The sequence below is a fragment of the Struthio camelus genome, chromosome 4 (assembly GCF_040807025.1).
Source record: "Struthio camelus isolate bStrCam1 chromosome 4, bStrCam1.hap1, whole genome shotgun sequence".
Classification (NCBI taxonomy): domain Eukaryota; kingdom Metazoa; phylum Chordata; class Aves; order Struthioniformes; family Struthionidae; genus Struthio; species Struthio camelus.
In genome coordinates, this window is record NC_090945.1 from 14,477,846 (window position 1) to 14,501,315 (window position 23,470).

Consider the following 23,470-nt stretch of genomic DNA (forward strand, 5'->3'; position numbering starts at 1 on the left):
CCGCGCACAGGTGTTTTCTTATGCTCCTCACTGGTCGTTCAGAGCAGAGGGAAAACTGCGCTCAGCATGAACAAAAGCATTTAGGGCAGAAGAATTAGCTCTCAGGCTTCTTTTTAATGTTTGTGGATATTGTATTGCTGTTTCCTTGCTTGCTGTGTCCATTCCTAAAAACCTTCCAAATTTACAGCTGACAATTATTTTATTTTCGCTTGAGAAAAATATATATCTGTGTGGGAAAAATGCATGTACCTGATTGGTACTTTATTTTTTTTATGTAAGATAAATTTTACTGATGATCTGCTATGTACGACTGAGTAGCAGCAGGTAACAGAATTTATGAATATGAAGGATCAGGTCTGAACGAAGAACTTACGATAAGGTAAGGCTGTACTTACATATATAAACAGAAATTGCAAGCAATATGCACAGAATTTTCAACAAGTTCTTCAGGATTTAGAGAGAAATGACTTGTACGGTCCATTCGACTCCATTAGGTTGCATAATTTTTCTTATATGAGTGACAGGGTTCCTCTTGCACAGTGCTGTGCTGCTTCACCTGTATTTACGTGAAGGTGCGCTCTTCCCTTCGTTGACAACCTATAGTTAAAAAGCTTTGCTGTTTTTTTTCTGTTCCACGGAAACGCACTTTCTCTCTAAAATAATTTCTCTTTGAGTGGATATATTTGTAGCTTGTATAATTCTTCTGCAACTTTCCTATTGCCTGGGTCTGGAAAAATTGAGGCTTAAAAACTAACTCTGTATGCAGGCGCAAGTGAATGCCTCTGAGCAAGATGGAGTTTGGGAGAGGATTTTGGGAGTTGGGGTTTTTTTGTTTGCGTGTTTTTTGGCCGGGCGTTCTGACGTCCTCGTTACACGTGCAGGCTTGCTAATTCTGGGTAATGAGGATGTGCTACGCTATCCAAATGTTTGCAGTGCCTTGTGAACAATTTGTGGGCATGTTTCAGATTGTTCTGCACCATTGTCATCATCCAACTCACAGGCGTGGGGTTTTTTTGTTTTTTTTTTGTTAAGGGGCGCTGTAAGTTATTCCACATTTCAATCCGAAAGCGGCAATAGTCAAGTCTATAACTACAGTAACTCAATGAGGCAAAACTCCTGTATTGCGCCTAAAAAGAGACACGCTTTTAAAAACACACTTACTTTTTATCATCATTTATTTTTACATGCTTGATTGTAGTAATGAAGTCATTGTGATCTCTTGAGATTGCAGGCACTGAGCTTTTAAAGCTTTTTAAAAGAAAACCTGGATAACTAAAAATGCACAGACCCCATGTACCTGTTGTCAAGGGATGAAGCTGTTTACTTTAAAGAATTCTCATTTTGTCATTCTTCCTTTCTGGTAAGACTACCGTATTGCTCATTGTCGTCTTTGGTGAGCAAAGTTTGAGGAGAGAATCTCAGATTAGGCCTACCTTACGGGTTTTGCCGGCATAACGTTTGTTTCAGGTACATGCGTGACTGGTAGAATTGACCGCCGAAGCCTCTCAGTAGGAACAGTTGCTCAAATAGAAGTGAATTTACTAGTATACTTTATTACTAATGATGTGGGGGAATGAACTACCTTTCACAGCAGTTGTGCTCCTGTAAGCGTTGTCTGAACAAGGAGAAATATGCTAGGATAGCTTCGCCAATGTATAGCTGAAACCTGTTTATCAGCAGCTGTACTGCATGGGCAAACAAGTTATAGTATCTATGTACTGTCAATGCATTAAGATGTTCCTGAATAATTCAAGTGTGGACATGCCTATTCCAAAGAGCGTGCCTTGTGCCTGATTATTTTAACTTTGGAATTCAGTTTAACCTTGTGGAATTAGCGTGCCAACATATGCAGTTAATAAGAAGCAACTGCGTATGTAGACAAGCCCTCAATTTTTTATGGCTTTTCTCCCTAGGAGATGCATTTAGCTTCCTAGCTGGATTCAGCTGTCGGCCTCTCTCTCCAGACCTCACAGTCTCAAACAGTCTCTGCGACTTGGTCCCTTCTTCTTGGACTACTGATTTGGCTGAACCCCTTCATTGTTTAGCTGAGAAGAGGGCTCATTCACTCTGCGACAGCTGTAGTAAGCGTGGGCTTGATTACTATGCAAGTAACAACTTTTCCAGGGTAAATAGTCGGACACTAGCCTGTGTAAATAGGCATTCTGCAAATTGGAGATTCCTTGTGGTAGAATTTATCTGTGTTCTGACTCTTTGAATATTTATTTATAAATAAGAGCATTCTGGGTCCGAATTTTCTGTGGGTTTTTTTTTTTAAAGCAGCCTTGCTTTTTATTTTAGATCTTAGCTGATCCCTTCTTTCTCTTCAGCTTTTCTGTCTCTTGAGCTTGCAGAGATGAGGTCTCTACTTAAGACTCAAGAAAATGGAGATTAAGATCTAAAATACACTGTTCTGGCTATGGGGGTGGTGGGTAAAAGCCATTTTTCCCTTTAACAGTTATGTAATAATTTGCCCTCTGTGGGGCATGAAGAGGCAGGAAGACTTGGGAAGGGGAGCAGATATATCACTACTTGTCTCCTTGTGGCCTAAGGGATAACGTAAAAAGGGAGGGATTAGCCAAAATCTTTTCTGTTCTTCATTGCTTTGAGCTGGGGATGGAGAGGTAGAAGACTCTGCCAGAACAGGGACATCCAGTGGAGCTGAGAAGTGTGGAGGCATGGAACTAGCAGAGATCGGGACCTCTCCCCAGATCGGTTTAGGGACATGTCTGGGGGAATCCTATGCCAGGGATACGCTGATGAATGTTTGAGTTTTCCGTAGGGTGGAATCTTTCTGTACCCTCCAGGAATCGTCCAGCTCTCATTGGTGAAGCAAAACATTCCCAGCTAGCCTTTTTTAACTGCTGACAAGCTTCTCACAACCAACCATCTTGCACCGAAGTTGTTATTAGCTAAGGGCACCAGTGACTAGTGTGAACTATGAGGCTCTTACTTGCTTTTTATTTTGTTTTTTGTATGTATTCTTCTGATCTGTGAGGGACTTTGAGGATATGAGAAGCCATGTGGGGGATGAGGAATAGGATCTCACTGTAAGCTCAGCATGAGAACAAAACCCCAGGGTCAAGTGGCACAAGGCCAGGGTGGAAAGAAGAGGAAGAATCACTTGCTGTGCTTCAGGAAATAAACAGGGGGGAAAAAAAAGAAAAAAAAAAAAAAGAGCAAGGAGGCTTTGGGACAAGAAAGTGTCTATCTCCATGTCAGTCATGGTGGGCAGGCATTTCAACAAAACAGTAGGAAAGGCTTAGGAAAGGCAATAGAGAAAGCAGCCCAGTGTTGAGCCTTCTTTGCAAAGCAAGTACTTCTAAAGCCAAGTACAAGAAGGTTGGGCAGGAGGAGCAACAAGCCAGCAAACTCTAGCTCGACGGGGGATTGGGGGAGAAAGCTTAACAACTTTTGGGGGATCCAGTTGTCCTCAAGAGGGTCGAATCACTCCCAGTATGGTTCTGCTTACAACTTTATGTCTCTTTAGCTAGGGAAGCTACCTTATCAACTAAGAGCAGAGAAAAGATGATGTTATTTTGTGCAAAGACTCCAGGAGCCAATTGCAGACTGCAGGAGACAGATGAGGCAGCTGATTCAGTTTTTAGATGTAGCAGAGGAAAATTATGTTGACTAGCGGAAACCTTTACAGGCTAAAAGTCCAAGTAAGCCAAGTAAGGGGAGAGAAAGCTAGCTTCAGCCAGGGATTTAGCTGGAGTTTGACAGGCAAGGTCTAGAGGCTCTTGGTAGAGAAGCTGAATGTACTGTCACCTCCAGCTATCAGTTCTTCCCCTCGGCAGAGAGGTCACCACACCGGAAGCAAGCTGGGCGGATGCAAATATATACCTTGCCACTGCTTTCCAGGTCCCCCCTGTTGGTTCTGTTACGGGGGTAGTGACCTCTTACAGGAGTGGGGTAACAAGAAGCAGTAACACCTCTGACTGCATGTATCAGTCAGCAAAGCTGTCGTGAGGGCTTGAGAATTTCAAGCTATCGGTGCAGCGAGCGTCATCAGTTCCCATACCAGAGTACTGCTCTTCAGCTGTTTTCCTCGCTCCACCATGTGTTTTTTGTAGTTAAAAATATTTAACTTTTATTATTCCAGAGGCTCAGTTCTGCAATAAACTGAAGCTGCAGAGCCCCATATTGCCAGGACGTCAAGCATGCAAGTAATTATGCTAGAGATACTGGGAATGTTTACTGTTAAATACTTATTTACAGTCTCCCGTATCATAGAATTGGGGCCAGAGTGGTCAACGTCTCATGAAATCGGGCAAGGTTCTTTCACTTAGGCTGGTGAACAGTGAGTTAGTGCCTATATAAAAAGTGTATACAACAAAACTAGTTGCGGATCTCAGTTGGCAAATTTGAGAGTTTTAGCAAAGTCCTATGTGTATGCAGACATGCTTGTTTTACCAGCCTCTGTAGGAGCCATTTTATTTCTCTGTGCTCACTCTCAAATCAGAGTTCAAAAATATGTAGCTGTTAGGCATTAGTACAATTTACTATGCATGATTTCTGAAAATTAAAATACATTTTTTCTACTACAAGCTGATATGGGACTGTAGTATGGTAAGGTTACCTTGGATGAAGAGAAGCTGCTCTACCACCTTCATAAATAAAAGAACTCTTTATAAATGAAAATTTAAAGTAGACAGGGGAAAAAGAATAAAGCATGTAAATGAAGTACTGAATAATAATTCTTGCCATGTAGTTTTTAAGTGAAACGGAGAACAGTAAATGCGTATAGAGCAAATACAATTTAAAAATTCTTTATATTACTGAACCTCCACTGTGCTTTTTCTAGTGGCTCCTGTGAATAGAATGAGAAGTAACATTTATTCCGTAAAATGACATCAATGCTGGTGGCAAATGCCCTGTTTTTGATTATGCCCTCTCTTGGAAATGATAGGGCATTGTAAAAGTATTTGAATAAATATAATTTTTTCACATAGTGAAACTGTTATTATTTTATCAGGTTTCAACTTTAGATCTGATTATGCAGCAAATCATGAGTCATTGAGAGCTAAGACAAGGTTTTGCTATAGTGTTATGTAGCACTCCAAGCAGGCTTATTTCTTTAAACAACGTATTTGCTGAGAAATAGGAGAGACTGTTCAACTTTTTTGTGTCCAAGGTTCATGGAAGCTCAGTCGTTTTTTCACTTTATTCTGTGATGTTGTCCTGACTGAGTTTTATATATATCCTAAGGGAAGTTACAGTTACGTTTGACTGTGTTTTGTTTTTCTGTTTCTTTTTACTAATAAGAAAAATTATCTCATCTTTAGACGAGAGCTTTGATATATAAACATGACCTGAACTGAACTTAACTGGAAAATATAAGTTAAGAATCAAAGTACCTGGGTGCTACTTCTACTGAAAACTGAGGCAAAATTTCTGTAACTTTCAGTGGGAGCAAGTGGCCATGGTTTTTATTTCAGTTCTGGATGCCATGAAAGCATGACTTTTGCATGCATCATAGGAAAAGGTAGAAGACTCCAAGTAGATATCAAGTCCATGTAATTAGCTCTTGAGGAGATATTATCATCTATTACAGGTGTGAGCACCACTGAATTGCATGTGCTACGTGGTACCTTGCCTCTTTTTGTAGCACAGCTCTTTTTGGTAACTCGGCAGGGACTGGTAGCTACTGCTTGCCCTGATGCCTCTTTAAAATGTTGTAAATCCAAGCTCTTGATCTTCTGTCATTTAAAAAATCTTTCTGTTTGCCGCCTTTGACATGTATCATAAGCTGCCAACCCCAGGTGGACTCAGGGACGAGCATGGGCCTGGGATTTGGGAGAGCTGGATTCTCTTCTTTCCTCTGCCACTCACGTGCTATGTAATTTTTGAACGCATTGCCAAATCACACTTTCATTACTTGTTCCCTCGATAAAAAGTGAGAATAATGCCTGCATACTTGTGTAGTGCGTGAGAACTAAATAGTAACGTTATTTTATGTACAACCATATGTTTGCTGTAAAGGTAAAAGCTTATTCATTTGCCATCTAAAGCTCGCACTGGATTTTATGTGTTTAAACTAACTCTGCTGCCTGAAGAGTTTCTTCTTGTCAAAGCTACATTGAGATTGGACCAGAAGGGATTTATCAGGTGGCTTTGGCAGTGATGGGCTCTTCCAGACTGGAGCAGCCTCCCCAGGTCGTAGGGGAGCACTATTGCATTTTCCATTAGGCTGGTGGATGGCTTGATGATTTGCCACATTTTTAAGTAGCTCACTGTTTTCTGGGCACTACTGAATGTTTCCTGCTGATAGCTAGTTGAGGCTAATAAAAATGAGAAAGGTAATTTTTCTGTCTTGCAGATATGAAGGATCACCTTCTTCAGAGATTTTCAGTGTGGTTTTTTTTTTTTTTTTGGTGAAAGGTTTTGTGTGATTCATGGTTTCTGGGAATTTACACAGAATACAAGTCAGGTCTCTAATGGCAACAGTTGTTAAAGCAGTTCTCTTTAGATGGTTGTGATGGTAGTAATGGATCAGCAGCAGCCGCCACGTGAACTTGTCTGCTGCTATTTGTCATCTCCTTTTCCTGTGATATTTTATCATAAGTGCAAATCTTCATTTTGAAGACTTATCCTGGAATTTAGCTGGGACAGATGCTCTTCAGAGTCTAAAATCAGATGTTGCACTGTCAGTGCAACATGCTCCTCTGTTTTTCTTGTAAGTCAAATGAATGCTGTATTTTTTTAAGGTTGTCTTGCTCACCAGTTTTATCTGAAGAGAGTTTGAGTTTTCTGAACCTTCACTCTGGTGAAGAGTACTCTTGGCCTTTTGAGTCCATTCTCTACATTGTAACCTCTGGTAGAATAAATCCCTTTCAGTATATCCCACTGTAATTTGTTATTGTTAATGAACTAATGAAATCTATTTTCATTTTTTGTTTTTCTCTAGCATTAAACACAGTATTTATAGCTGTATGTTGAGCTAACAGCTTAAAGACTTTTTACTTCACCGTATCTCCCAAATCCCTTTACTGCTTAGAATGCTGAACATGTGAAAACTTTGAAATGTAGCAGAAGAATTCCTTTGGTGACTTGTTAAATTTTTTTTTTTTTCCAGATCCACAAAGAGGGAAGCAGGGATCTTGGAGGCTCCTATATTTTACCTTCCAGTAAAAAAATTGAGCAAGTTCTCTGATTTAGTCTTTAGTCCAGGCTCTGGACTTGGTCCGTGCTGTTACAGCCTTAAGTATAGGTTGTTTACCTGATGAGTGAATGATAAGATGTGAATGCTGCTCTTATTTTCCTATGTTTGAAGACTGGACTGATTTTTTAATATGCATTTTCCTTCCGGAGATTACAGGTTAAGTGATAAAACATTTTTAGTCATAGGCAAATGAAAGTGGTAAGAAAGTTTCAGTGCTGAAGTAAGTCAGCTTGAAAGGGATTTGTATTCTATGTATTGTCGCCATGACTCTGACTTAAAACAGTCCATATCCCCCACTCTGTTTCTATTTCTGCACGTTCGGGGAAGTATCAGGAGGAGAGTGAAATTCAGTTTTCCAGCATAGCAATGAGGAACTCAGGGTGGAAAGCAGTGCTCACCGTTGCTAAGATGGTTTACATTAGTATCTAAAATGAAGAGGAAACATGGGAAATCTGTCCCAGTGCAAAGGGTCCAGGTCTGCATTAAAGAATAACATGGAACAGAAAGCTTGCAGCAGGTCCTTTGCACGGATCTGAATTTTAGAACGCGGGCTGCACTTTGCTGTTCCTGAAAAGTAAGGTTGTATACTGATAAGGTGGAGCTCAGCTAGTGCAGTTTGTGTTGGCTGTGGTTTGGTCCTGTTTTTTAATTAAGATTGCTAATAGGAGTGGCTGAGGAGAACTGAGATACTGGCATACTCATCTTGCCATCAGCCATGCCTCATATACTTATGTGATGTGAAAAATGAGATAGAAGCCTGACTTCACAAGTCTGGTGGAACCAGTATACCCCCAAGGATTATCTATACTTATATATACCCCAGTATACCCCACGGTTTAATCTATGCATGCTTTTAAATCCTTTTCTGTGGTTGTGGTGGTATAAGGATACCTTCATTAAAGTGTGTGACTGGAGCATCTATATTTTTTACAATATATGATTAAGAGTAATTGTACTGCATTCTTCTTCGTTCTGGATTTTCTTCATTTTGGATTTATGGTGTTTAGTGACGTGACATTTATTATAGATGAATATTGGCGTGATGCTGGGTGTTTTCCCAGTGCCAGAGGATGACAAGAGTTGAGAGACCTGAACAAGGTATACCTCTCATATTACCAACAGTGAAATCTGTAGGGTATTGCATATTTTAATACACATCCTTACATTCGTTATATAGATGAGTGCATAATGATGTGCATGACTGTAATTGCTCTATGTCTTGTTACCAGTAAAAATATTTACGCTATTAGCTTTTTTTGGTAGTTATGCAATAAAATGCATGATTTTAGACGATAGCAAAAGCAGCAAAGACCCTGCTGGAGTGAGCTTTGACTAGTGCTCTGGATTTGAACCTACTTTCCTTCTCAGAATTTTGGAACCACCTAATAACCTTTCTGTTCTCTTCTGTCCCTAACACACTCTCTCTCTCTCTATCCCGAACTGTAACTTTGAATCCAAATTCATGAGTCTAAGTATAACTCCTAGTCTCATCAGTTTCATAAATAATTTATTACAAATATTTAGGAAACCCATAGTTAAACAGCTAGGGTGTTTATTTGAGAGGAAAGAAGAAAAGCTTTAGTGTTTAGGGACTGAGTGGAGAATATAATGTGTGCTTTATAAGAATCTCATCATATCTGCAGTTGTGCAGACAACTGCTTAGTGATGCTTTCCTATAATTTCCTTTTGTTACTGTTTTTGGCTTTTAATGATTCCGTCGTTGGCATTCTCCTCTTTGGGACCTTGCTTGTTGCTGTGTGTGTTGTCTTCTGTACTAAAATATGCAATTGAGGTGCTGACCTCCTGTGCTCTTTAAAGATGTAATAGCTCTTTTTTAATTCTTCCGTTAGGGTTGTCTGTTCTTAATCCTGCTTTCTTAAGTTGCTATCATAGTTAATTATATTCTTCTGTTGTTATACCAGTGATTTTAATTGGATCTAATAGTCTTGGTAACTGCTTATCCTTCCTCCCTACTTTTTTACCTTCACAATAAACACCTCTGTTGTCTTCCTCTTGAGATGAATGTCTTCCCATAGAGAACAAATTACTTCAGCCAGCCAGAGTAAAAAGAAATGATATAAAACACATTAATGAAACAACACTATTTATACACATTGGTAGAGACAGTATAATAAAGCATGTGTTTTCCTGAGAGCTCAGGGTGGGTGTATGATTCGTGTGGGTGTTACAAAAATCCCACTCTGAACAACTGTGAAACTAATATGCGATCGACTGCTGCAGGATGAGTGCCGTTTTGAAACAAAATGACAGCTAGAGAGGATTAATTTAAAGTGCAGATAAGATCTGATAAAACTACTCCTAATCCAGTTCTTCCTCCAATGTCAGATTGCCGGATTGGCAGAATTGTTGTGCATCCTTCCTACCCACCAAAAAAGAGACGTATAGCCAGTGCACTAGCTTTACTACATTCCCTGAAATATAAATAATTTCCTAGTTTCCTTGAAAAATCATTGTTGAATGTTTCTAACGCAGAAGTCCAATTGTCTCATGATCAACTAGTATCTAAATCATTTTGTCCATCTATTAGAATGAAACGAGGAGAACTAATAAATTTTAGTTCCTTTATTTTAAAAACTTTCCCTGTGGCAGTGAAGAAACAATGCTATGTTGTTAGTTTGATCTAAAATTGAGATAGAAACTTATACTCTGTCACCCCTTTCATAATATTACCTTCGAATTTGCTTATGAAATTTAGGTGAGTAGAATCTCCTATGTTTGTTTTCACCTTTTTTCAATATGCATCTTGTAGCTTTACTCTGATTGTAATGTTTTTTCCACGTGTACTTCAGTTATCTTATGCAGTTTGCATCAATTTAAATTCTTTTTTTTTTTTAATTCACTCAACCAAATTGGATAATTATCCTCAAATGGATTGGGTTCAACAGCACATTAAAAATGTTTAGTACACCGTTTAAAAACAATTGCTATAACAATGGGAACCTCAGGCTTTCATGGACATCTCATAATCAGCAGTGATATTTTTGAAGACTGTTGCAAGCTAAATTATTCTATTTTGGAAGTACTTATCAAACAGTAGCTGAATTGTTGTCTCCACAGATCATAATGAGTTGCGGACTTGCTGATATTATAAGCTAATTTTTGAATTAGGCAATACTAGTTTCTCACCTCCCAACATCATCTTTCCCTAATTAGGACTTGTATTATTTAGTTCATTTGCAAATGATTTCAAAAGATTTGTTTTTTGTCCTGAATGCTCTCATTTCAAATGGAAAATTAATTAATGGCTGTGATTCATCTTAGAATTTCCATAAATGAAAATAACAGCTGCTTCTGTTGATTGTAAGAATAGATGTAAACAGTGCCATTTTAATTTTGTAAAAACATGTTATCTACTGGTTCCCTGCGTCATCTCGACTAAAGGCCCCATCTTCTATTAGGCCCCCGACACTTCATTGAAGGGTTCATTCATTTTCTCTCTACTAACAGAGGACTAGGCAGTCAGCATTACTGAAGGTGTTGATCAACCCAAAATACTGCAGTGAAAGGACTTCATAGACTTCTCTAATTGTTGCTTATGAAAACGCTAATTATGCAAGTACTACCGTGTGTGTTACCAGGATAGCCCAGTTTTGGGGCCTTGGGGTGATAACCGATGAACCTGATGTTGAAGAGGTGGTGGATTTTCTGAAACAACGTCTGAAGAAAAGCTGCAAGTCAGTGTTTCCCGACTCTGTCAAGAAACTCTTGAGAATGATTTGAACAAACCACATGAGATTTGTGGGAAAAAGGAGAATCGGCATTTATCTTAAAATAAATATCTTTATCTTCTGCAAGTTCCCATATTTCACAGCAGAAGAATGAGAAGCAGTAGGAGCTTCGTCTGCCAGCAGAAATTAATATACGAATCAGTGACTGGACATGAAAATCCAGTGAGGAAGAAAAAGAGGAAAGGGAAATTCACAAGATGATACTCATTGGCCTGCTGTGTTAAATGAGGAAAGAAGTCTATTTTGTTTGGTCTTCTGTTGTGTATTTAGCTTCTGAGCCAGTGTTGCTGAAGAGTTGAATGGCCGCAAATCCAAGAGAGATTAAATGAAGGGATTGATTTTTGTCAACTTACTTTAGGAACTGGTAAATGAAGTAGCCTTAGGGAATGGTTCATGTGGCATTCATTTATTTACTTATAAAGGCGCCAGGGCAGGAGCTCCTTTTAACTCCTCGGGCAGTTGGAAGCTGGCCCCAAGTAGGCCTTCAGGAAGTACTAGCTTGCCTTAGCTTAGGAAAGTAGACTGATTTGCATCATGTGACTTTTATAATCCTACAGAGAAATGCCAAAAAAAATTCCCAGCGATTATTACATATGTTATTGGACGTTTTAGCATTGAGCAGGATCTGAGATATGCTGGGAGGAGTCGGGGAGGGAAAAGGGGAAAAGAAGTGGATGATTCAAGTTTCCTGCAGTTTCAGTCAAGCCAATGATGAAAGCAGCTTCCCACTAGTTCTAATTTAAACAGAGACTTTCAAAAATAACATACTTGGCATTTTGCGATGCTCTAAGCAATGAAAGCTTTTCATGTGCGATCTTCTTAAAAGAGAGTTCGTGTCTGAATTTCTGGGATATGTAGGAACAAAGAGGGATAATGCGTCCCAAGAGCCCTTGCAGCTTTCACAGATAGATATGTTTTTCGTAAACAAACACGACAGCACTGAAATTTTTGCCTCTTAGAGGAGAGGAGAGGGGCTGTTGGATCTACAGCCATAGGACTTGCAGAATTCCTGTGTCATGGCCACCTTCAGCTTGGGACCGTGAAATCTCCCTCATCCCAGGGGACAACACAGTGTAGATGTAACTGGTAGAAGCCTCAGGGTATTTTTGGTCAGAACTTTCCCAGGTGCTTTGATGTTCTCTCAGGGGTAAAATGTGACTTTCCATCTCTTTAGCTGATCAGATTGATGTGAGCTCTTCACACTTGTGCTGTACAGTCGCTCCGATTCCCCTTCAGAGTGTGATTCAGTATGTTATTCTGGCCACAAACTGCTCTTTGATTTGTAAAATATCTAAGCCATCTTTGTCGTCTTATGGAAGATCTGAATGCTTTGGTGGTTTGGTCTCAGATGAAGGTGGATGGTAGTCTAGAGGGTACTGCATGCTCAGATCTTTGTCCGTGCTCTTGTCTGTCAGAATCTACACTGGGCAATTTTGAAGAATCAGGATGTGATAACCATCATCCTGGTTTCGACTGTGGACCTTAGAGCTAAAAGCGTTAGCTGGTGTTGGAAAAGCCATGCAGGAGAGCCTGCCCGTAGTCTGCAGATTGGCACATGGAAGAGTCTGCACAACACACTCACCAGATGGTTAAAACTGCGCTCAACGGTGACACCATATTCCATGTCTCCTGTTAATTTTACCTCATTGGGACATCCTTGCGGTAGCAATATAAATATATATCTGATTTGTACCCTTTTTAGGGGAGGGCAATAGATTGCCTAAATTTTAAGAAGCGTAAATTAATAGCTGTAAAGTAGAATCATGTATTATTTATATTTTGCTTCAAATATATGCTTCTAAAAAGTGTGCTTGTAGTGCAGAAATCATGCTAGCTGTAAGCTGTTGGAAAAGTAGTTAAGGAATCAAGCCTATGGTTCCGCTTCCATAAATTAGCTGAATGTAGGAGTAACTTCGTTAATTTTAACAGATCGGGTCCTGTCTGAAGCCAGCTGAGGTCTGCCTCCATCAAAAATCTCCAAGTTTCCTATGGTCTGTGGTTCCAAGGTAGTCAGGCAGAATACCTTGAGAGCTTGAACTCTTCTTTCATAGAATTTCAAAACTTCTGAGTTTCATTCCAAGCTGGAATAAAACCAGATTTTCAAATATCTAAATCCTCTGCAAAGTTACGTGACTTTTTTCATGCAACTCCCCTCCAGACTAGCCTTTAAATTTACTTCCAAGCAGAGCGGTTTAAATTTCAGCCTTGGCATATTATGGTCATGGGTCTTTCATTACTGAGAGAACATTACTGTCCTTGCTGTTAAAGCATCCATATTATGGCATTTGAATATCCCTACTGGCAACTGCTAAGTTTGGGATTAAAGTACCTTTTCATCGTCCAGTTCATCAATCTTCATTTTCATCTTGTTTAGATAGTGGTTGCCAGCCTGCAACCACTTACTGAGGATCCTAATTAGGCTTGCAACAGTGAATCCAAGCAAACTGTCAAACCAGTGTTCAAAGAGGACACACAAAGCCAAGCGCTTTGTGTCGTCAAACCAATGATGACCTGCTTAGGCAGGCTGAGGGGCAACAGGATCTTCCACACACACACATTGAGCAAGAGAGGAGGCAGAATAGGATAAGAGCTCCTATAATGTTTTACCAGTTTCCCGTCACAGCTGTCTGATCATACCTGAAATGTATGAAAAGATAAACCCTGCGGGCTGCATCCCCTACCTTTCCCGTTTCCTGTGGAAGGACTCTTGGCAGGCCACATCAAAGACAGCTGAAAGATGGAAGCATCAGCATTTTAGTTATTTTGCCACAAACTAACTTGCGTATATAGTATATGTACTAATTGGGACTAAGGTATATTACGTGTACTAAGAGTACAGAGTTTCGGCAAAAGAACCAGGAATGGAATATCAGCACCAGTTCTGATAACTGAGGTGCTCTTACTTGTGTTAAACCTTTTTGTAGTCTGGATGTCTGAAAAGGAAATGAGAGATTTATTTTCAAAAAGCGCTATTTAGAATGTATGATATTGTAACTGAATTTTATTTGAATCTAAAATTAAATTTAAATCCCATATTGTTATTTCTGTTCACTGTCCTTGTTACATCAAGCAACCAAATCAGAGGCTTTATAGTATATTGTCTCTCTATATCTCTTATCAGTGCAGAGATGTTCCCCGAGGTATAATTGTTAGTGTTTGTCTAAGGAATTTTTTGTTATGTTTGTACATGTAAGATGCATGTAATTAAGGTTTTGATACCTCTAAAGTACATTACAAAAAAGGGAGGGAGAAAGGAATAAATACTGCATAAGGCTTCCCCTTGAGAGAAGGGGAGTAGAGGCATAGCATTCCTCTTGGGAGAAAGTAGTTGTTGAACCTGGTTTCAGTGTTGGCAAACGTGGTGGTTGGATTTTGAAATAAGTTCTACAGGACAAAATTTGTTGAGTGTAAACAAACACATATGTAGCAAGAGTCTGAAATGTAACTTTCAGCCTGGTAAAGATGTGCATCTCCTAACAGGACAAGGGAGTGGTATCGCTTGATGCAGCAAGCTATGTTTCAGATTGAGGTACTGTGTTACAGAAAGATGTGGGGAAATTGGAAAGAGCCAACGAAGGGCAAGGACAGTTAAGGACTGTTGAAGATCGGTTTAAGTGAACAGGTTCAAAATAAATGCTTTTCCATAGCTTGCTTGCTCTCTGAACCAATAATATGGTTTGTATTTCAATTCAGTTTATACCATTTCCACCTAAGAGCATTTTATTCTGTTGGCTGCTCCTTGGTTGTATTTATTTAATACTTTTTAAAAGTAAAATATCACTGTAGTGCCTTTCCCCATTGCCATAACATATTATGAAATTCCTTTAATTCTTAACCTAATAAATCTTCCTCTCAGCATTATTTTGAGAGGCCTTATACATCAGTTCTTACTTAAAATCAGGTGAAGCGCTTTATCCATCTTCTCTTGTTTACTCTCTAACATTTGCATGGAAGTATGCATATACTTGTTTATGGTCTCATTACTTTTGTATGCCCAGCTTAAATAAGACTTTTGCCTCCTTTTTGTAGGAATGCAGAATTTGTCTGACTTATCTCTGACTATGTGATTATCTGCTACATCTCAGTCTTGAGTGGTTGCTGCTTGATTCCGTCTTATTTTGGATAGATCCCTTTCCTTCTGTATAGCTCTGATTGTTCTCAGACTTTTCCCAGGTTCTGTGAATCGGCAGCTTTTCCTTGTGCCCATGCATGGAGACTATCTCTGCTTTACCACTAGGAACTTGTTAGCAAGGTAAATGTTGCCTCCACGACCTTACTGCCTTTTTTCCTTTTGTCACTAGTGTCCATAGGGATTGCAGCCGCCAGCTCTCTCTTTGTGGGGCCCACTGCTTACTGTTGGAGGGAAAATCAACATGCTACTTATATTTATTTTACATTTGACAATAAAGTTTGCCATAGGTTGCCTCTTCTGATCAGCCAACATACTGCTTTTCATGGGGCTACTGAGTCAGATTCTCTTTTGTGCTATCAGCTGGTGGTGAAGTCCCCCGATTCTGTGTTGGTTTCCCCTTCCTCCTCAAGAGCACACAGCCTGCTAAGATGGAGATAAAACTGCTTTATGATGTCCCTGCAAACCTTATCAATATTCTACTTTGCCTTCTTGGGCTTATCCAGTTCAGTCAATCTGACCTCAAGAAGCAGTGCTGGGATTTGAAGATGATGAGCTGTCTGCATTCTGCGCAAACACATCTCGCTTGCCCAAGGCAATCACACCTACTGCACTCAGTAAGACTAAACTGGGACTTTTAGCTTTTGGCTGCTTGGAGATTTTTGGTTTGCTTTGTTTGATTCCCCTTTTTAAATTTGTTGGTGCTTGTTTTTGTTTTCCTCACGAGTAAGTGGTGGAGAATCCCATAACCTCCTCGCAACTCATAGTTCAGCTTCCCACTACAGCCAGCTTCTCCTTTACCTTGTTGACTTGAGTCAGTTCTGCAGTTTTTCTTGACCTGCGGCTCTACTTGCTCAAGGATTTCGCTTCTTATCCTGGTGTTTTTTGCCATTTTGATTTCATATGAAGTGATATACTGAAACACCAAGTTTTCACTGAGGATAAAATTTCATTACTTTTCTCAGAAAAAGCAGCGCTTGATGGTGAAATTGACAGAAGTTTACTCTGAAGCGGAAGACAGTAGGTGAAATTAAGCTGAATAGAGTGTTAAATATGTTTCACAAAAGCCTATTTCACACCAAAGCATAGCTATGCAAATAATGACCTCATTCTACTTTTCAACAATGAATGTGCATTTCTCACAGAAAAGTCTTTCCTGATTCTCTGTGTATGACTTTTAACTGATTTGCCTGGTGCTGATTTTTTTTAAAGGAGCTCATTCATATCTTACGTGATAGCTGTAGGGTAGATTGATTTGCTACAACCCACTGCTGTTAATGTTCTTTGTTTAACTTGTAGAATCTGATTCTTCTTTAATACGTTTGCATATTCTGCAAAAGGGTGTTTCATTTTATCTACATTATTGGTATGTATTATGCCTTCCATATTGATAATTCCCTGCAGAGTGAAGTTCTGTGTTTGTTAACTGTAACACAGGTATAACCATATCCACATCATCCCTTCAGTACGTGGTAATTCTAAAATAAGAATCATCATCTCTAGGAGTGAACGGGAAGTTCTACTTTTATTTGCGTTAAGATTTCAGCGGTGATAGTTACTAGTCAACAAACTCATCCACATCAGTAAGTCCTCGTCCTTCAAAGAATTTCATGGTAGTATTTCATTGTAATCAATGATGTTTCTCCTAGGTTACCAAGGTGAGTTTTAGTAATAGACTAGGTCCTAGTAGCCCGTACCATAAAAATTACTCTCATACTATAGAGGCTGGTGATTTGCAGCTGGGCATACTTATTTCTTGCCATCTTCTCTTTTTATGCAGTGACTGGGTAATTATATTTGTCGGCATAAATTCAAGATCTACTCTGCACTGATGACTCAGATTTAACCTCTCTGTCTCTGTCCACCTTAAACACGTTCTCAGTCTTTCAGACATCTGTTCAACGTCTAATCACCTAACCTCAAGCATATTTTCATCTTTATTTGTTTACTCTAATCATTCTAGGCAACCTGCTTGCATTCTCATCCAGCCCTTATTCCTCAGCCTTGCCCTTGCTCAGCATCTCCGCATCTGGCCAACGTTTAAATATAGAGGATTCCACCTAGAAAGTAGTTTTGAGGTGCAGACTTTCCAAGTAAAAGGTGTACAGCTAAAATCAGTCCCTTGCAACTGCAAAATTTCTTTCTCTGGCCTTGATAAATATAGTCTCACCCAGCTTGAAGTTATTCAAAATACTGATGAAAGGTTATTTTTCTGGCTTGTTGCTCTAATCATCTACCTGCTCTTGGTTCTGCCTCTCTTGTGATATAAAACACAAAGCTTTTCTTTTTTTTCTTTCAGAACCTTTCCTGAACTATTGAATCTTGCCTTTAATATTTTAAATGACGTTCAGATGCCAGCTCATTCGCTTTGCCTCTAATATTGTTCACTGCTTACTTTCTCAGAGATCTTGATTGTGCCATGACTGTCCTTTGCATGTGGAAAGAGCACACTACTAATTCACACTAAATTAATTCATTATCCTGCTTCAAACCTTTCCTTAGAACTTTTTTTGTCATCTTGCCTGTGATTAACTTGACAATACATAGGCAGCTGTTCTGCTGAGACAACTGCCTACTGTGGTGAATAATATTCCCCTGTTTCTTTGTACTCCTCATCTGTCTACCCGTCTGTCTATCTGCATGTCTTGTCTGTCTTGTTTTTATATTTTAGAAGTGAAGCTTTCAGAAGGAAGGTTCTCTCTCTTATCTATATACACATGTGCCTAGATGGATTTTGACCTATAAGACTTCCTCTTGCGGAGTGCAGTGCCATTAATAATTTACTTGTGCTGTGGCTCCACAGTAGCCTAATCTGTCATGCTCCTGTCTGTCCCTAACTGCACGTTGCAGCTTCTTTGTGCAGACTCTTTCGCTTTTTGGACTGTTTGCTTAGTTGCTCCAAAATGATAGCCCAGCAGGTAATTACCCACTTTTCATGTAAGACAGCTGCAACATTACTTTTCCATTAGCAATCGTCAAATACATTAAATGCTTTTTTTTTTTTTTAACTGCATCTGTGTCACCAATTAAAACTTGAAATGTGGGTGTGCTTCTTGATGTTTTCATGGAGCCATGAAATAATAAGAATGTTTAATGTAACTCCAGTGTAAATCTGTTGGTATGAAGAGTTATTAAATATATTTAGGAAGCTAAAATTATTACTGAAATCATGTATGGCAAACTAAATTATTACTGAAAACCTCAGAAATCAAATAGATGAGCAAAAACCATCTCAAATAACACAAATTCTGAGAAAAACCCTTATAGTTGAGAGTGAAAGGTAATACCAGCCGGCACATTATATTCTCTTCTGAGGGAAGAATGAGCTTTCAATTCCCATAGTTAATGCGTTGAAATATATTGTAACATAAAGAGTGATATTTGAAAGAGCTGGATAATACTGAATGCATAAGTATGTGCAGTTGTAATGACTGCACTATGCATTATACATCTTCTCTAATTTACTAAGGCTTTGTTCAGTGACACACATCTCTCTGGTACCTGACCTGCTCGTAACTCCTTATCTTCTAGGAGTCTACTGTGTCAACTATGATTCCTCTGGGGAGTAATTTTAGCTAGAGAAGACATTTTGTTATAATTTCATATGTAACATTTGTAGGCTTGTTCTGCCCGGAGGCTTCAGGGCCTGCTTGTTTTAGGTGCTGTAAAAGCATAGGAGGAATAAAATATCTGCTCTAAGGCATAGTTCTGTACTTCACTCTAAATCATAGTTTGCCTTAGTTCTACAAATCAGAACATTATATCTGGATATCAACTGTTATTTGGTGTGCATGTCCTAATTTAATTTCCTGTGTTACTTTACAGCCATTGAGGTACAAAATTATTGTCTTTATCTTCGTCCCCATTATGAGTAGTGGGCAGGAGAGTACGTTTGTTCAGATGAAGTGCAAGGTGTTCTTCATAAACCAGGTTATCACTGAGAATTTCTTAAGCCATAGATAAAACTAGCAGCACTTATTTTTCTGCAGTCTGAGTGCGTGGGTACCTGTGGGTTTCCTTTCATCCCTGGTCTGTAACCTGTATTTTGACTTGTCTAGTGCAACGTCATCCCTAACGTTGGCCTTCTGCATACATGCATTCTCTGGAAAGAAAGACTAGCCTTTTGTGCTCCCTCTTCTAACGTTTTTCCAAAAATGGACGTGTTCTTCCATGCTTTCATATTGCTATAAAGAGACAACAATGTATCTCTGGCTCTGAGCTTGCATTTTCTTCCGTCTTCCAGATGAATTATCTTTGACATTTCCAGTTTCAGTGGTCGTGGAACCACAAATTTTCCTCTTCTGAAAATTGAATTATCCATAGCAATTAGTTCCTCGTGGAATGTCGAGAATTCTGTTTTATGTGACGGATGGGTAAATAATTTTCCCCGGGTCAATTGACGACGAAGGTTTCTGGTGATGTGCAGTACTGGGCCGTTATTCGATTACAGTATTTAAATCAAGTTATTTTGAGACATACATTTATTTAGTCTGTGTTAAACTTCCTGTATTGTTTCCATCTCACAAATAAGGTGGAACTGACACAGCAAACTTGTAGGAAAAATTTTCAGAAGTGATTGATACAGGACCCTATGTCTCACTTGGAAGGTGACAGGTATTTATGCTTTTGAGCTTCAGTGATACTGGAGTAGACATGCTGTCTCAAATACCAAAGTCACTCTAGGGGAGACTCATTTAAGTCGCAGGCGGAAGTCAGTAGCACAGGTTCCCAGAGTCTACATGGGATGCCAAAGCAGAGGAGTCTTCTCCTGTCAAACTGCTGTTTTCACTTGTGCAGAGGAGCAGCTTTTCTTCAGTATGAACAAACGGTGTCTGTATGTGTATATATAATTCCAAAACAGTTGATGAAATTTTTTTGAGTAGCGTACTTTTATTTTCAGTGACAGTGAAGTGTTTCCTGTGAACTAGTTCTATCAGTTTTGCAGTAGCCTCGATAATGTTTTAGCAGTTTCTTTATTTCAGTAGGAAAGCACAGTGTGAGATTAATGTAGCGGTTAAGAACTGCTTGCCAGTATTTGAGAGAGAATGAAGGATGCCATCCAATGTAAATCTGTATTGCCTACATTGACAATAATAGTTCAAAAGTAATAAAGTCACTTACATCATTGTAGCGTTAGTGCAGCCAATATATACGTGACTTTGCTTAAAGAGACAGCAACAGAAACGTGAGTGAGCAAAGTTTATTCAAGTAATGAAGTGTGGCCTCAGAAAAGGCTACCTCTTTACTAATAACTCATCCTTTATAACAGGGACATGATGTTGAACTGGCTTTTCTGAAGATGTCTGTCATGATGTTCAGCAAGGAGATAGCGCTCTCTTTTTGCTGCTGAGAACTTAAACCGTAGATAACCGATGCCCATTCACGCTGAAGAGGCACTAATACTTCTGGCACTAGTTTGTGCCAGCTTGTATCTGACACTGGGAGGAGGTTAGTCCGACAGTGTCCACCTCTTGGAGAGAGACGGCTTGGTTTATTGTATCGACTGACACTGGAACTGCTTCTCCTACCTGTGCAGCTCTGAGCGCAGGCTTGCCAGTGGTCTTCATAATGCATAGTGATTTCACAATATTTTTCCTTATGAAACAAACATCCAACAAGCAAATACTTTATGTTCGTTGAAGTACCAATATCCATTCTCATTATTTTTAACAAAACTACCTTCCATTTCCATGGCTTTTTACATCTTCGGAGTACTTTGCAAGTGCCAGTAGTTTAACTAAGAAATTTCTGCATGGCATTTTCCATTGCTAGTTTAACAGTTGTCGTGCATTGTAATAGAAACTGGTCTTGGAGGCACTAGGAAAAAGACAATAAAAAGAGGTCAAGAACGAGTGACAGATATTTGGAAGATGTGAGTTTCATTATCAAAGCAGAAAGCATGAGATTCTGTTGTTTCAAAGTATGGTAGCTCTGTGTTGTATCAAATTATCCCTATTATTTGCTAATGATTTCAGCAGAGCTGGACCACTAAAAGACCATATGTTTGCAACAGTAAATTGTGCCCATCATCTTATATTAGATGCATATAATTTCTAGCCTAGATCTGAGAGCTTCAAATTTTTTTTTGCAATTGCAGAGTGAATTCAGAGAACGGTTACATGCAAATTTCATTTTGATTTTTCAGAGTTATTTGAGTATGGAGTAATAGAGAGATTTGCTGATAAGTCTCTTTGAAAAGGGTATGGAGATGGTTGCTCTGGCTATGTATGACATTTCATATGTTCTGCCCTGCAATTTCCTGTCCTGAAGCTCATTTCTTGTCACTAAGCTGTTGGTGTTTTTGTTTATTTTTAAATATAAACTGTATATATAAACTGGACATATAAACATTTACAATGTAAATAGTGAACAAATGTAAAACAGTCTGCATTTTGAACAATATAGATTAGTACTCTCCTTAACTTCTTTATTGTAGTTCTAAAAATTCTGCTTTCTCCTATAGTTGGATAGCAACACTGATAAAAATTTACTAAACGTCAAACGTGATGCTTATAAGCCCTGAGGGGTGTATCTGTAAGATGAAGTCTGCCATTTTGAGCAGTATCGTGTAGCAGAAAGTCATGAATATTCTGACTGTTTCAAATTGTAAAGACAAAATACGGGCTCTCAAACTGAAAATTGGTGTCACATACAAGAACCTATGAGAATTAGGCATTGAAATACCATTAAAACTGAAAGGGAGTTTGCCACTTAACACTCAAGGTTTCTACAAAAATCTGTCGTTCACAGTCTGAAATGATCAGGAGCTCTGTCACATGTCTTATTCATATAATCTTATGTACATTGTTTGAAATTAGTTTAGAAAAGATTTAGAGCTGTAAGCAAAGACCCATTGAAAATGTCAGACGTGATTAATTCTCAAAGCCTTCACTTTGTAATAAGAAAATCAAGATATGTCACACTTCTAATTTCAGAACCAAAAGGGACGGGAAAAAAATCCTGCATTTGCCTAAGACAGCAGTGCGGCTTCAAATGTCAGTGCTCTGTATCACTCTTTGAAGGTATCAGCTGCCCAACAAGGCAGAGAAGTTAGTGAGCTTTAGATCTGAATGTAGATACCTGGGGTAGGTTCCTGATGTTATGAGGTGTCAATGTTCGGTGAAATTTTTCATGCAAGTCGGGCTAAATTGTCTAGTTTCAGAAACTTGAAGGTAAAATGACTTCAGATACATGTCACTATTCAGTCTAAATTCTGAAAAATGCTACCCATTCATAACGTTACACTTAAATCTATATCAGTGTCTGAAAATCAATCATTGGTATGAAGGGAGGTTAAACATTTAAAATTCCTTGTGATTTTTACTGACTGTGCTGCTCAGTGGAAACTTATAGATGTAGAGCTCTCTGAATTCCAGGAGGTGGGTTAGCATTCAAATGTGGATTTAGGTATTGCTTTGACTACACCCTTTTAAAAATGTTGGCTTTATGGTATAGTATTTTCACACCTATAAAATATCGTAGCTGCTTTAGGTACCTCTTAGGGGTGAATATGCTGCTATGTTTTCTTTGGTGTATTGTAACAAAATGGCTGTTCACAACTTGTGTAATGTAGGTATGAAATCTGTTGGGCTATAATTCTCAGGTCATAAGAAATAGGCATGCACATTTATACTATTGTACTGGCATCCTACACAAGATAAGATTCAGCACGTGTGAGATGGCAGAGACTGAAGAGACGAAACAAGCTCCTCAGGCAATAATAGGTGAGTTCAACTATCTGCATTATAAACTAATCATTCATAATCTCAGCAAAAGAATCCTGTGACATTTTCTGCAGTTACCTGTTATATGATTAAGTATATATATAAAAAGGGAGTATTTTCAACTTTAGCTGTAAAGCTGATCAGAAGAGATAATTTTCCTTTGATAAGAATTTCTGGGACTTCCAAGCTTCGACAAAATGCAGTGAGAAGTCAATATTTGGACGTTGCTTGGGGAATGGAAAGTTAGGGGAAAAAGCACTTTGGAAATATTTGGTTTTGATAATGTTAAAATATAATTAAAACCATAAGTACAATATCATGTTAATCATCATAAGAGAACTATACTAGCCTAAAAGCATAAATCCTGCTGTTTCACCCTGTAAAACATGATGCTTACCACTTTCTCAAAATGGATGTGTTGAGACACACCTGGGAGACTTTTATCATGCAGAAAATTGTCCTTGAAAGGTTTTTTTTGTTTTATTGGTTTGGTGTGCTTGGGGTGGTGGTTGTTCTGTAGTGGATGAATTTCAGATGGGTTGTGCCTTTGGAATACATTGCAGGTAGACGTGAGCTTGCTTTGTCCGCAGAGCAGAGAGGAAGCTAGCTGAGTTCTGCTGGTATAATGCTGAACATCACTTAATTACTCCTGCTGACAGGGAGGGTATATTAATATGGAGCATGTGCTGACTTTTGTTCGGGTCAG

At 38.9% G+C, this 23,470-nt stretch overlaps 1 protein-coding gene across 4 annotated transcripts in view; it reads left to right on the forward strand.

Moving 5' to 3' along the window:
* The window catches only part of GRID2 (glutamate ionotropic receptor delta type subunit 2), a 718,520-nt gene that overhangs the window by 436,652 nt on the left and 258,398 nt on the right, over nucleotides 1-23,470 (forward strand). The gene's annotated exons all lie outside the window — the stretch shown is intronic.